The 9,776-nt window shown below is 49.4% G+C and overlaps 1 non-coding gene across 1 annotated transcript; it reads right to left on the reverse strand.

The window, feature by feature from the left end:
- Positions 1-8,380: 8,380 nt before the first annotated feature.
- Trnas-cga (transfer RNA serine (anticodon CGA)) lies at positions 8,381-8,455 on the reverse strand. The gene has a single exon. It is a non-coding gene; the product is annotated as a tRNA-Ser (tRNA).
- Positions 8,456-9,776: the final 1,321 nt, after the last annotated feature.

The raw sequence follows: 9,776 nt of genomic DNA on the forward strand, positions 1-9,776 counted from the left end.
CTGAATTTTTTCCATTTTTGTTCCACATCCTCTTCCTCAGAAATGAACGTTTGATGGTGGTCACTCAGATATTCTGCGATTTGTGCCCTATCACTCTTGTTAAGCAAATAGATTTTCCTTCCTTTCTTGGCATTTCTTATTACACTTGTAGTCATTGATGCAACCACTGACTTATGATCACTGATACCCTCTTCTACATTCACGGAGTCGAAAAGTTCCGGTCTATTTGTTGCTATGAGGTCTAAAACGTTAGCTTCACGAGTTGGTTCTCTAACTATCTGCTCGAAGTAATTCTCGGACAAGGCAGTCAGGATAATGTCACAAGAGTCTCTGTCCCTGGCTCCAGTTCTGATTGTGTGACTATCCCATTCTATACCTGGTAGATTGAAGTCTCCCCCTATTACAATAGTATGATCACGAAACTTCTTCACGACGTTCTGCAGGTTCTCTCTGAGGCGCTCAACTACTACGGTTGCTGATGCAGGTGGCCTATAGAAGCATCCGACTATCATATCTGACCCACCTTTGATACTTAACTTAACCCAGATTATTTCACATTCGCATTCGCTAATAACTTCACTGGATATTATTGAATTCTTTACTGCTATAAATACTCCTCCACCATTGGCGTTTATCCTATCCTTGCGGTATATATTCCATTCTGTGTCTAGGATTTCGTTACTGTTCACTTCCGGTTTTAACCAACTTTCCGTTCCTAATACTATATGCGCACTATTTCCTTCAATAAGAGATACTAATTCAGGAACCTTGCCCTGGATACTCCTGCAGTTTACCAATATTACGTTAACTTTTCCTGTTTTTGGTCTCTGAGGACGGACGTTCTTTATCAACGATGATAATGTTCTCTCTGGTAAGCCGTCAGGTATTTTATCGTTTCGCCCAAGGGGGGGTCCCTCTAACCTAAAAAACCCCCGTGTGCACGCCACACGTACTCTGCTACCCTAGTAGCTGCTTCCGGTGTGTAGTGCACGCCTGACCTGTCTAGGGGGGCCCTACAGTTCTCCACCCAATAACGGAGGTCGATGAATTTGCAACCATTATAGTCGCAGAGTCGTCTGAGCCTCTGGTTTAGACCCTCCACACGGCTCCAAACCAGAGGACCGCGATCGACTCTGGGCACTATGCTGCAGATATTAAGCTCAGCTTGCACTCCGCGTGCGATGCTGGTTGTCTTCACCAAATCAGCCAGCCGCCGGAAGGAACCAAGGATGGCCTCAGAACCCAAGCGGCAGGCGTCATTCGTTCCGACATGTGCTACTATCTGCAGCCGGTCACACCCAGTGCGTTCAATAGCTGCCGGAAGGGCCTCCTCCACATTACGGACGAGACCCCCCGGCAAGCACACCGAGTGCACACTGGCATTCTTCCCCGACCTACCCGCTATTTTCCTGAGGGGCTCCATAACCCGCCTAACGTTGGAGCTCCCTATAACTAATAGGCCCGCCCTCTGTGACTGTCGGGACCTTGCCGGAGAATCGGCCACTGGCCCAACAGGCGAGGCATCCTGTGGTGGCTCGGAAACGATGTCATCACCACTAGGAAGCACCCCGTACCTGTTGGAAAGGGGTAAGGCAGCCGCCACGCGGCCAGATCCCACCTTCGCCTTTCGGCCAGGCACGCGCGAGCCCACCACTGTCCGCCATTCACCCTGGAGTGATGGCTGACCGGTAAGATGCTCACTGCCGGAAGACGCAGCGACATCAGGGGTTCCATGTGATTCCAAGGCCACCGAAGTAGGCATAGGTCTCACCACAGTTGCCCCAACGCCACTACGAGCCGACGCCTGCGCCTCGAGCTCGATGAGCCTAACAGACAAAGCCTCCACCTGTCCCCGAAGAGTGGCCAATTCTCCTTGCGTCCGCTCACAACAACCACAGTCCCTACACATGACTATGTTTACCCTACTCTATACGGTGACAAATTCCCAAGATAATCTTCTGATGAGCTACTCTGATAATCAAGAAACACTCACTGAAATACGAGACGCGAAAACTACGCTAGGTTTTCCCAGAAAAACTATTTAAAAGCTAAGCGCAGCAAATAAGTACAAAAACACTGTTATTGAAATAAAAGGTTCTACCTAGTAAGCACTCGAACACGCAAGAAATTACAAAAATAAACTAGTAATTACACAGATAACTGAAAATAAGTCGCTGCTGTTTGTAAAATATGTAAGAAGCAAACGGTGTACTCGCCTTAGTAGTAGCAGGAGCTAGCGATGCGCTCTCGCTGACGGTCTAACTGACACCTATGAAGTCAGACTGGACAATGCCTTGAACTAAGCCGACTCGGCGTTGGACGCAGTATAAAGCAGGCCATTCACAGATCGACGAATCAGCCCACCCCTACTCCCTCCCCCCTCCCCCACCCCCTGATGAGCGGGTCGTGGACGCGTCTGATTGTGGCGCACTATGACTGCGTGCTGGACGCTACCTGCGCCCAGTCCCGTGACAATTCTCACAGCAAAACAGAAGGCTAAAGGGTGGAGTGTGGGCTGGTGTGTGGAGCCAACACCGACTCAAAGGAAGGCCTCGGCGCTTGTTCGTGACGTCACGTCAGCTAGGCTCGGCGAACACCAGGTCTGTTGCAGGCATACTCATAATGGTGGTGTCTCCCTCTCTCACACAGGAAAATGTGAAACTATTGGCGGTAGTTGACCAACACACATTGTTCTGAGAGATTTCTGCAATCAATTAATTGTGAAATTCATTACACTTCTTAACAAATAGTGTGCTCCTGAACTTAAATTTCCACCTGTTTTGAGGATTGACATACAAAAACAAGTTCATGGTCCAGCAGCAACAGAATTCGTGCTTCTTTACCTGATTTGTAAATCTGAGGAAGTTACGTTTGTACTGGGTTGCTTTTGCAAGAAACTGTGAACATATTGGTGCTCTTCTTTAGGTATCTTGGTTAACTATGGGGTGAGGAGCACTGAATGTTAATGAAATATCTTGTGATTGTACACGTTGGGGGAGCGGGTGGGGGACAGAAGAGAGGCAAAAGAGAGATACTTGTTTTATCAAATAAATTTTTTTATCTTATAAAGTTTCTCCTTTCAGTTGCAAGAGGGGAATATTTATCTTTTCTAATGTACATGTTTAAAAAAGTTTAAGCTCAGCAGTATTTTCGATGTATGAAGCTATTTTGTTTCCTGTTTAGAATTCTTTTCGTTGAAAAGGACTGTAATCTAATGACTGGCAACAGTTGGACATCTACACATGTAAATTACACTCCTGGAAATGGAAAAAAGAACACATTGACACCGGTGTGTCAGACCCACCATACTTGCTCCGGACACTGCGAGAGGGCTGTACAAGCGATGATCACACGCACGGCACAGCGGACACACCAGGAACCGCGGTGTTGGCCGTCGAATGGCGCTAGCTGCGCAGCATTTGTGCACCGCCGCCGTCAGTGTCAGCCAGTTTGCCGTGGCATACGGAGCTCCATCGCAGTCTTTAACACTGGTAGCATGCCGCGACAGCGTGGACGTGAACCGTATGTGCAGTTGACGGACTTTGAGCGAGGGCGTATAGTGGGCATGCGGGAGGCCGGGTGGACGTACCGCCGAATTGCTCAACACGTGGGACGTGAGGTCTCCACAGTACATCGCTGTTGTCGCCAGTGGTCGGCGGAAGGTGCACGTGCCCGTCGACCTGGGACCGAACCGCAGCGACGCACGGATGCACGCCAAGACCGTAGGATCCTACGCAGTGCCGTAGGGGACCGCACCGCCACTTCCCAGCAAATTAGGGACACTGTTGCTCCTGGGGTATCGGCGAGGACCATTCGCAACCGTCTCCATGAAGCTGGGCTACGGTCCCGCACACCGTTAGGCCGTCTTCCGCTCACGCCCCAACATCGTGCAGCCCGCCTCCAGTGGTGTCGCGACAGGCGTGAATGGAGGGACGAATGGAGACGTGTCGTCTTCAGCGATGAGAGTCGCTTCTGCCTTGGTGCCAATGATGGTCGTATGCGTGTTTGGCGCCGTGCAGGTGAGCGCCACAATCAGGACTGCATACGACCGAGGCACACAGGGCCAACACCCGGCATCATGGTGTGGGGAGCGATCTCCTACACTGGCCGTACGCCACTGGTGATCGTCAAGGGGACACTGAATAGTGCTCGGTACATCCAAACCGTCATCGAACCCATCGTTCTACCATTCCTAGACCGGCAAGGGAACTTGCTGTTCCAACAGGACAATGCACGTCTGCATGTATCCCGTGCCACCCAACGTGCTCTAGAAGGTGTAAGTCAACTACCCTGGCCAGCAAGATCTCGGGATCTGTCCCCCATTGAGCATGTTTGGGACTGGATGAAGCGTCGTCTCACGCGGTCTGCACGTCCAGCACGGACGCTGGTCCAACTGAGGCGCCAGGTGGAAATGGCATGGCAAGCCGTTCCACAGGACTACATCCAGCATCTCTACGATCGTCTCCATGGGAGAATAGCAGCCTGCATTGCTGCGAAAGGTGGATATACACTGTACTAGTGCCGACATTGTGCATGCTCTGTTGTCTGTCTCTATGTGCCTGTGGTTCTGTCAGTGTGATCATGTGATGTATCTGACCCCAGGAATGTGTCAATAAAGTTTCCCCTTCCTGGGACAATGAATTCACGGTGTTCTTATTTCCATTTCCAGGAGTGTAGTTCACATTTCCAGAGACGATGTCAAACGAAAATAAATAAATAAATAAAGGAAACTAGTTCACTGTAAGGGGGTTGGGGTAAGTTTCGATAACAAAATGGATCAAGCAAATATAGTTACTTGAATGTAAAATTTCCGAAGCTTGCAATGGGGCAAAGCATCTTCTCATATTGATCTACGTTTGTTTCGACAGGAACAGTGGAATGCAGTCTAGAGGGCATTTGGCTAGGATCTGTCCTTGAAGTAACCCATTTGTAACAGTTCGCTGTGCCACTTTGGTGCCAACTGCCGCCCAAATTGCTGCTGCAGATGCAGCACTATGCGCCAGAGCCATACGCCGAACACGATTATCTTCACTCTCGGTAGTGCCACGTGGCCGTCCGGAGCCCGGTCTTCTTGCGACCGTACATTATTGTGACCACCGCTGCCAGAAATCATGTACAGTGACTACATTCCTGCCGAGTCTTTCTGCAACATCGCAGAAGTAACATCCAGCTTCTCTCAGCCCTTTACACACCTTTGTTCAAACTGAGTGGGGTGCTGATAATGGCGTCTTCGCCGCTTTAAAAGCATCATTGAGTAACATCAACTCATAACGTCTGTTGTTAAAGGTAACTAACGCCCACGACCGATAGAGCGGTTATTTAAAGCAGACCTGACATGGATCCTCAATGAGGCGCTACTAAGGCCGCTCTTATGCGACTGCCGCGAAATTTGAATTCACATCATCTTTCAGATACAAAAACACGCCTACAGACTTCCGTTAAAGTCGCAGAACTCCTTCTGGGTGCTGCGATTTTATTTCCGTCAGCGTAGTTTCAGCGAAACTCTTTGTTCTAAGAGATGGTGGTATTTCTCTGAAACTAGTTTGGGGATGAATATAAACAAAAAGCGTTCTGTATCAAGTCGCTTCGGCAATGTAATATTGTTTTACGCAGATACGCACCAACAGAAGAGTTCAAGCTACAAGAAAAGAAATGACTTCGGTGACCTGAAGTTAAAAAATGCAATAAAACTACACTACTGGCCATTAAAATTGCTACACCAAGAAGAAATGCAGATGATAAACGGGTATTCATTGGACAAATATATTATACTAGAACTCACATGTGATTACATTTTCACGCAATTTCGGTGCATAGATCCTGAGAAATCAGTACCCAGAACAACCACCTCAGGCCGTAATAACGGCCTTGACACGCCTGGGCATTGAATCAAATAGAGCTTAGACGGCGTGTACGGGCACAGCTGCCCATGCAACTTCAACACGATACCACAGTTCATCAAGAGTAGTGACTGGCGTGGCGTATTGTGACGAGCCAGTTGCTCGGCCACCATTGACCAGACGTTTTCAGTTGGTGAGAGATCTGGACAATGTGTAGGCCAGGGCAGCAGTCGAACATTTTCTGTATCCAGAAAGGCCCGTACAGGACCTGCAACATGCGGTCGTGCATTATCCTGCTCAAATGTAGGGTTTCGCAGGGATCGAATGAAGGGTAGAGCCACGGGTCGTAACACATATGAAATGTAACGTCCACTGTTTAAAGTGCCGTCAAGGCGAACAAGAAGTGACCGAGACGTGTAACCAATTGCACCCCAAACCATCACGCCGGGTGATACGCCATTATGGCGATGACGAACACACGCTTCCAATGTGCGTTCACCGCGATGTCGCCGAACACGGATGCGACCATCATGATGCTGTAAACAGAACCTGGATTCATCCGAAAACATGACGTTTTGCCATTCGTGCACCCAGGTTCGTCCTTTAGTACACCATCGCAGGCGCTCCTGTCTGTGATGCAGCGTCAAGAGTAACGCAGCCATGGTCTCCGAGCTGATAGTCCGTGCTGCTGCAAACGTCGTCGAACTGTTCGTGCAGATGGTTGTTGTCTTGCAAACGTCCCCATCTGTTGACTTAGGGATCGAGATGTGGCTGTACGATCCGTTACAGCCATGCAGATAAGATGCCTGTCATCTCGACTGCTAGTGATACGAGGCCGTTGGGATCCAGCACGGCGTTCCGTATTACCTCTTGAACCCACCGATTCCATATTCTGCTAACAGTTGTCGGATCTCGACCAACGCGAGAAGCAATGTCACGATACGATAAACCGCAATCGGGATAGGCTACAATCCGACCTTTATCAACGTCGGAAACGTGATGGTACGCATTTCTCCTCCTCACACGAGGCATCACAACAACGTCTCACCAGGCAACGTCGGTCAACTGCTGTTTGTGTATGAGAAATCGGTTGGAAACTTTCCTCATGTCAGCACGTTGTAGGTGTCGCCACCGGCGCCAACCTTGTGTGACTGCTCTGAAAAGCTAATCATTTGCATATCACAGCATCTTCTTCCTGTCGGTTAAATTTCGCGTTTGTCGCACGTCATCTTCGTGGTGAAGCAGTTTTAATGGCCAGTAGTGTATTTCGTGACATTTCTTGAATAACGAGGTTGAGACTTTTGCTAATGAAGCCAGTGGTGTGGGAGGCAGACTTTAGCGCGTACTCCTGCCGCGGTCCTTCCGGCCAGTTCGTGGCGAGCGCTGCCATTAGCAGTCGGCAGGCAGGAGCAGGGCAGGCATCCGGCGGCGGTCAACAGCCGGGGGGGGCTGACCTCCAGGCAGGTGGGCAGCGCGCGACGCCCGGCCTCCGCACCTGCTCCACACCGACGCTACTCTCCTCTGGCAGCTTACTGAAGAGCGAGCGCCTCTGCCTGTTTTTCTGTGTATATACTTTGGGACCGCTGTGATGCAATTGTGTTGCACTCGCCACTTTTTTCTGTAAATCGGAGGACAGCCGATCTACCGGGTGTTCGGAAATTCCCAGTACAACCTTCTAGGACTTGTAAAGGGGAGTGAGTACATAATATTTTGATTACTAACCCATACCTACAAACGTACCGCTTCCGTTCTATGATGGTTTCCATTCTGATATATAACGCACCCACGTCTGCTGAGGGAAAGAGAAAAGTCCCAGAGTTGCTTGTCCTGGTATGCAATAGAGTAGACAGGACGACGTGTACTGCGTCAGACGATCACCTCATCTCACTTAATGTCTACTTTGCTGCGAGACCTATTCAATGCCTGTGCGTCTCATACAACATACATGGTTCTGTACACATATGAGGAACGCACAGACATACCCCTTGTTTAAGAAGAAGCTCGAGGTAACCGAAGAGCTGCTAGTCGGCTGTGTCACGAACGTTTTCCGCATCGTAGCACGCCATCGCATAAATCTTTTGTCCAAATTACGCAGGGCTGGTTGGTTCAAATGGCTCTGATCACTACGGGACTTAACATCTGTGGTCATCAGTCCCCTAGAACTTAGAACTACTTAAACCTAACTAACCTAAGGACATCACACACATCCATGCCTCAGGCAGGATTCGAACCTGCGACCGTAGCGGTCACGCGGTTCCAGACTGAAGCGCCTAGAACCGCTCGGCCACACCGGCCGCCACGCAGGGCTGAAAAGCAGGTACCTTCAGAGAGAGCAGACAGGGCTGTGGTGCTCAACAGTATGGGTCTGGACGATTTTCCAAAACGGGTTGCCTACTGCACGTGATTCCTGCATCGACACACCCCTGTTTCCATGTCGACATCTGTTCATAGATGAATGTATACTCATGTTCAGAAGAAATAGAACACCTTGAAAGGCTAGAGACAGGACGTTCATGAAACTTCCTGGCAGATTAAAACTGTGTACCCGACCGAGACTCGAACTCGGGATCTTTGCCTTTCGAGGGCAAGTGCTCTACCAACTGAGCTACCGAAGCACGACTCACGCCCGGTACTCACAGCCTTACTTCTGCCAGTATCTCGTCTCCTACCTTCCAAACTTTAGAGAAGCTCTCCTGCGAAACTTGCAGAACTAGCACTCCTGAAAGAAAGGATATAGCGGAGACATGGCTTAGCTCAGTTGGTAGAGCACTTGCCCGCGAAAGGCAAAGGTCGCGAGTTCCAGTCTCGGTCGGGCACACAGTTTTAATCTGCCAGGAAGTTTCATATCAGCGCACACTCCGCTGCAGAGTGAAAATCTCATTCTAGGACGTTCATGTTCACAGGACATGTACATTATCGTATCGTGTGGTATGTTCTTAGAGAGAAACGATTACATCCGTACCACTAACAAGGGACACACGCAATGGGTCTGGACGATTTTCCAAAACGGGTTGCCTACTGCACCTGATTCTTGCATCGACACACCCCTGTTTCCATGTCGACATTTGTTCATAGATGAATGTATACACATGTTCAGAAGAAACAGAACACCTTTAACGGCTAGAGATATGACGTTCATATTGTCACGACATGTACATTAGCATGTTCGGGAGTGATCTCGGTTCAATATGTTTCCTGTTGCCTAGCAAGCACAGGGTCCGCCATGGGCCCTGAGAGTTTGTTTTATGCGTGATGTCATCGATGCGTGTAAGACGCGAATGGCATCCTGTGGTATAGACATCCATTTTGCAGTCACCTGGTTCCAAAGTTCATCTGTGGTGGTCGGTACTGGATCTTTTCGCCATATTCTCCACATTTACGATCGCTGATAAGTCTGTTGATCTGGCGGGCCAGGCAAAAGGTTGACATCCTGTGACACCGAGAAGGCATTTGTTCATGCATAAACATATGGTCTTGCTGAAAAATGGTGTCTGGTGTGTTGCGCGGAAAGAGTACGGCTATTAGTCACAGGATGCCATTCACGTAGGTTACGCTGGTCACAGTGCCCTGGACACGCACCAACTGTGATTTGTGGTTGTACTCAACAGTACCCCACACCATAAGGCCTTCGTATGCTGCTGTATTTCTTGTGCGAATGCTGTCACTGTGATGCTGCTCCTCTGTCTGCGTCAAACCAAAATGCGGCCGTTATTTTTTAAAAAAACAGAACATAGATTCGTCCGAAATCATTATCGCCCAGTGACGTCGTTCCATACACCACTGTCGTCTAGCATGTTTCTGAACATTCGCCAAAGGCAGGCGGAGAAGTGGACGACGCGCACGTTACCGATGCCCTAATAAACGGCGACGGACTGTTACCCCTGATAGTATATGATGTGTTGCAATGTTCCAATGTTGTGCCAGAGCCGAGCAGGA

Source organism: Schistocerca nitens, chromosome 1 (genome assembly GCF_023898315.1).
Source record: "Schistocerca nitens isolate TAMUIC-IGC-003100 chromosome 1, iqSchNite1.1, whole genome shotgun sequence".
In the NCBI taxonomy this organism is placed as follows: domain Eukaryota; kingdom Metazoa; phylum Arthropoda; class Insecta; order Orthoptera; family Acrididae; genus Schistocerca; species Schistocerca nitens.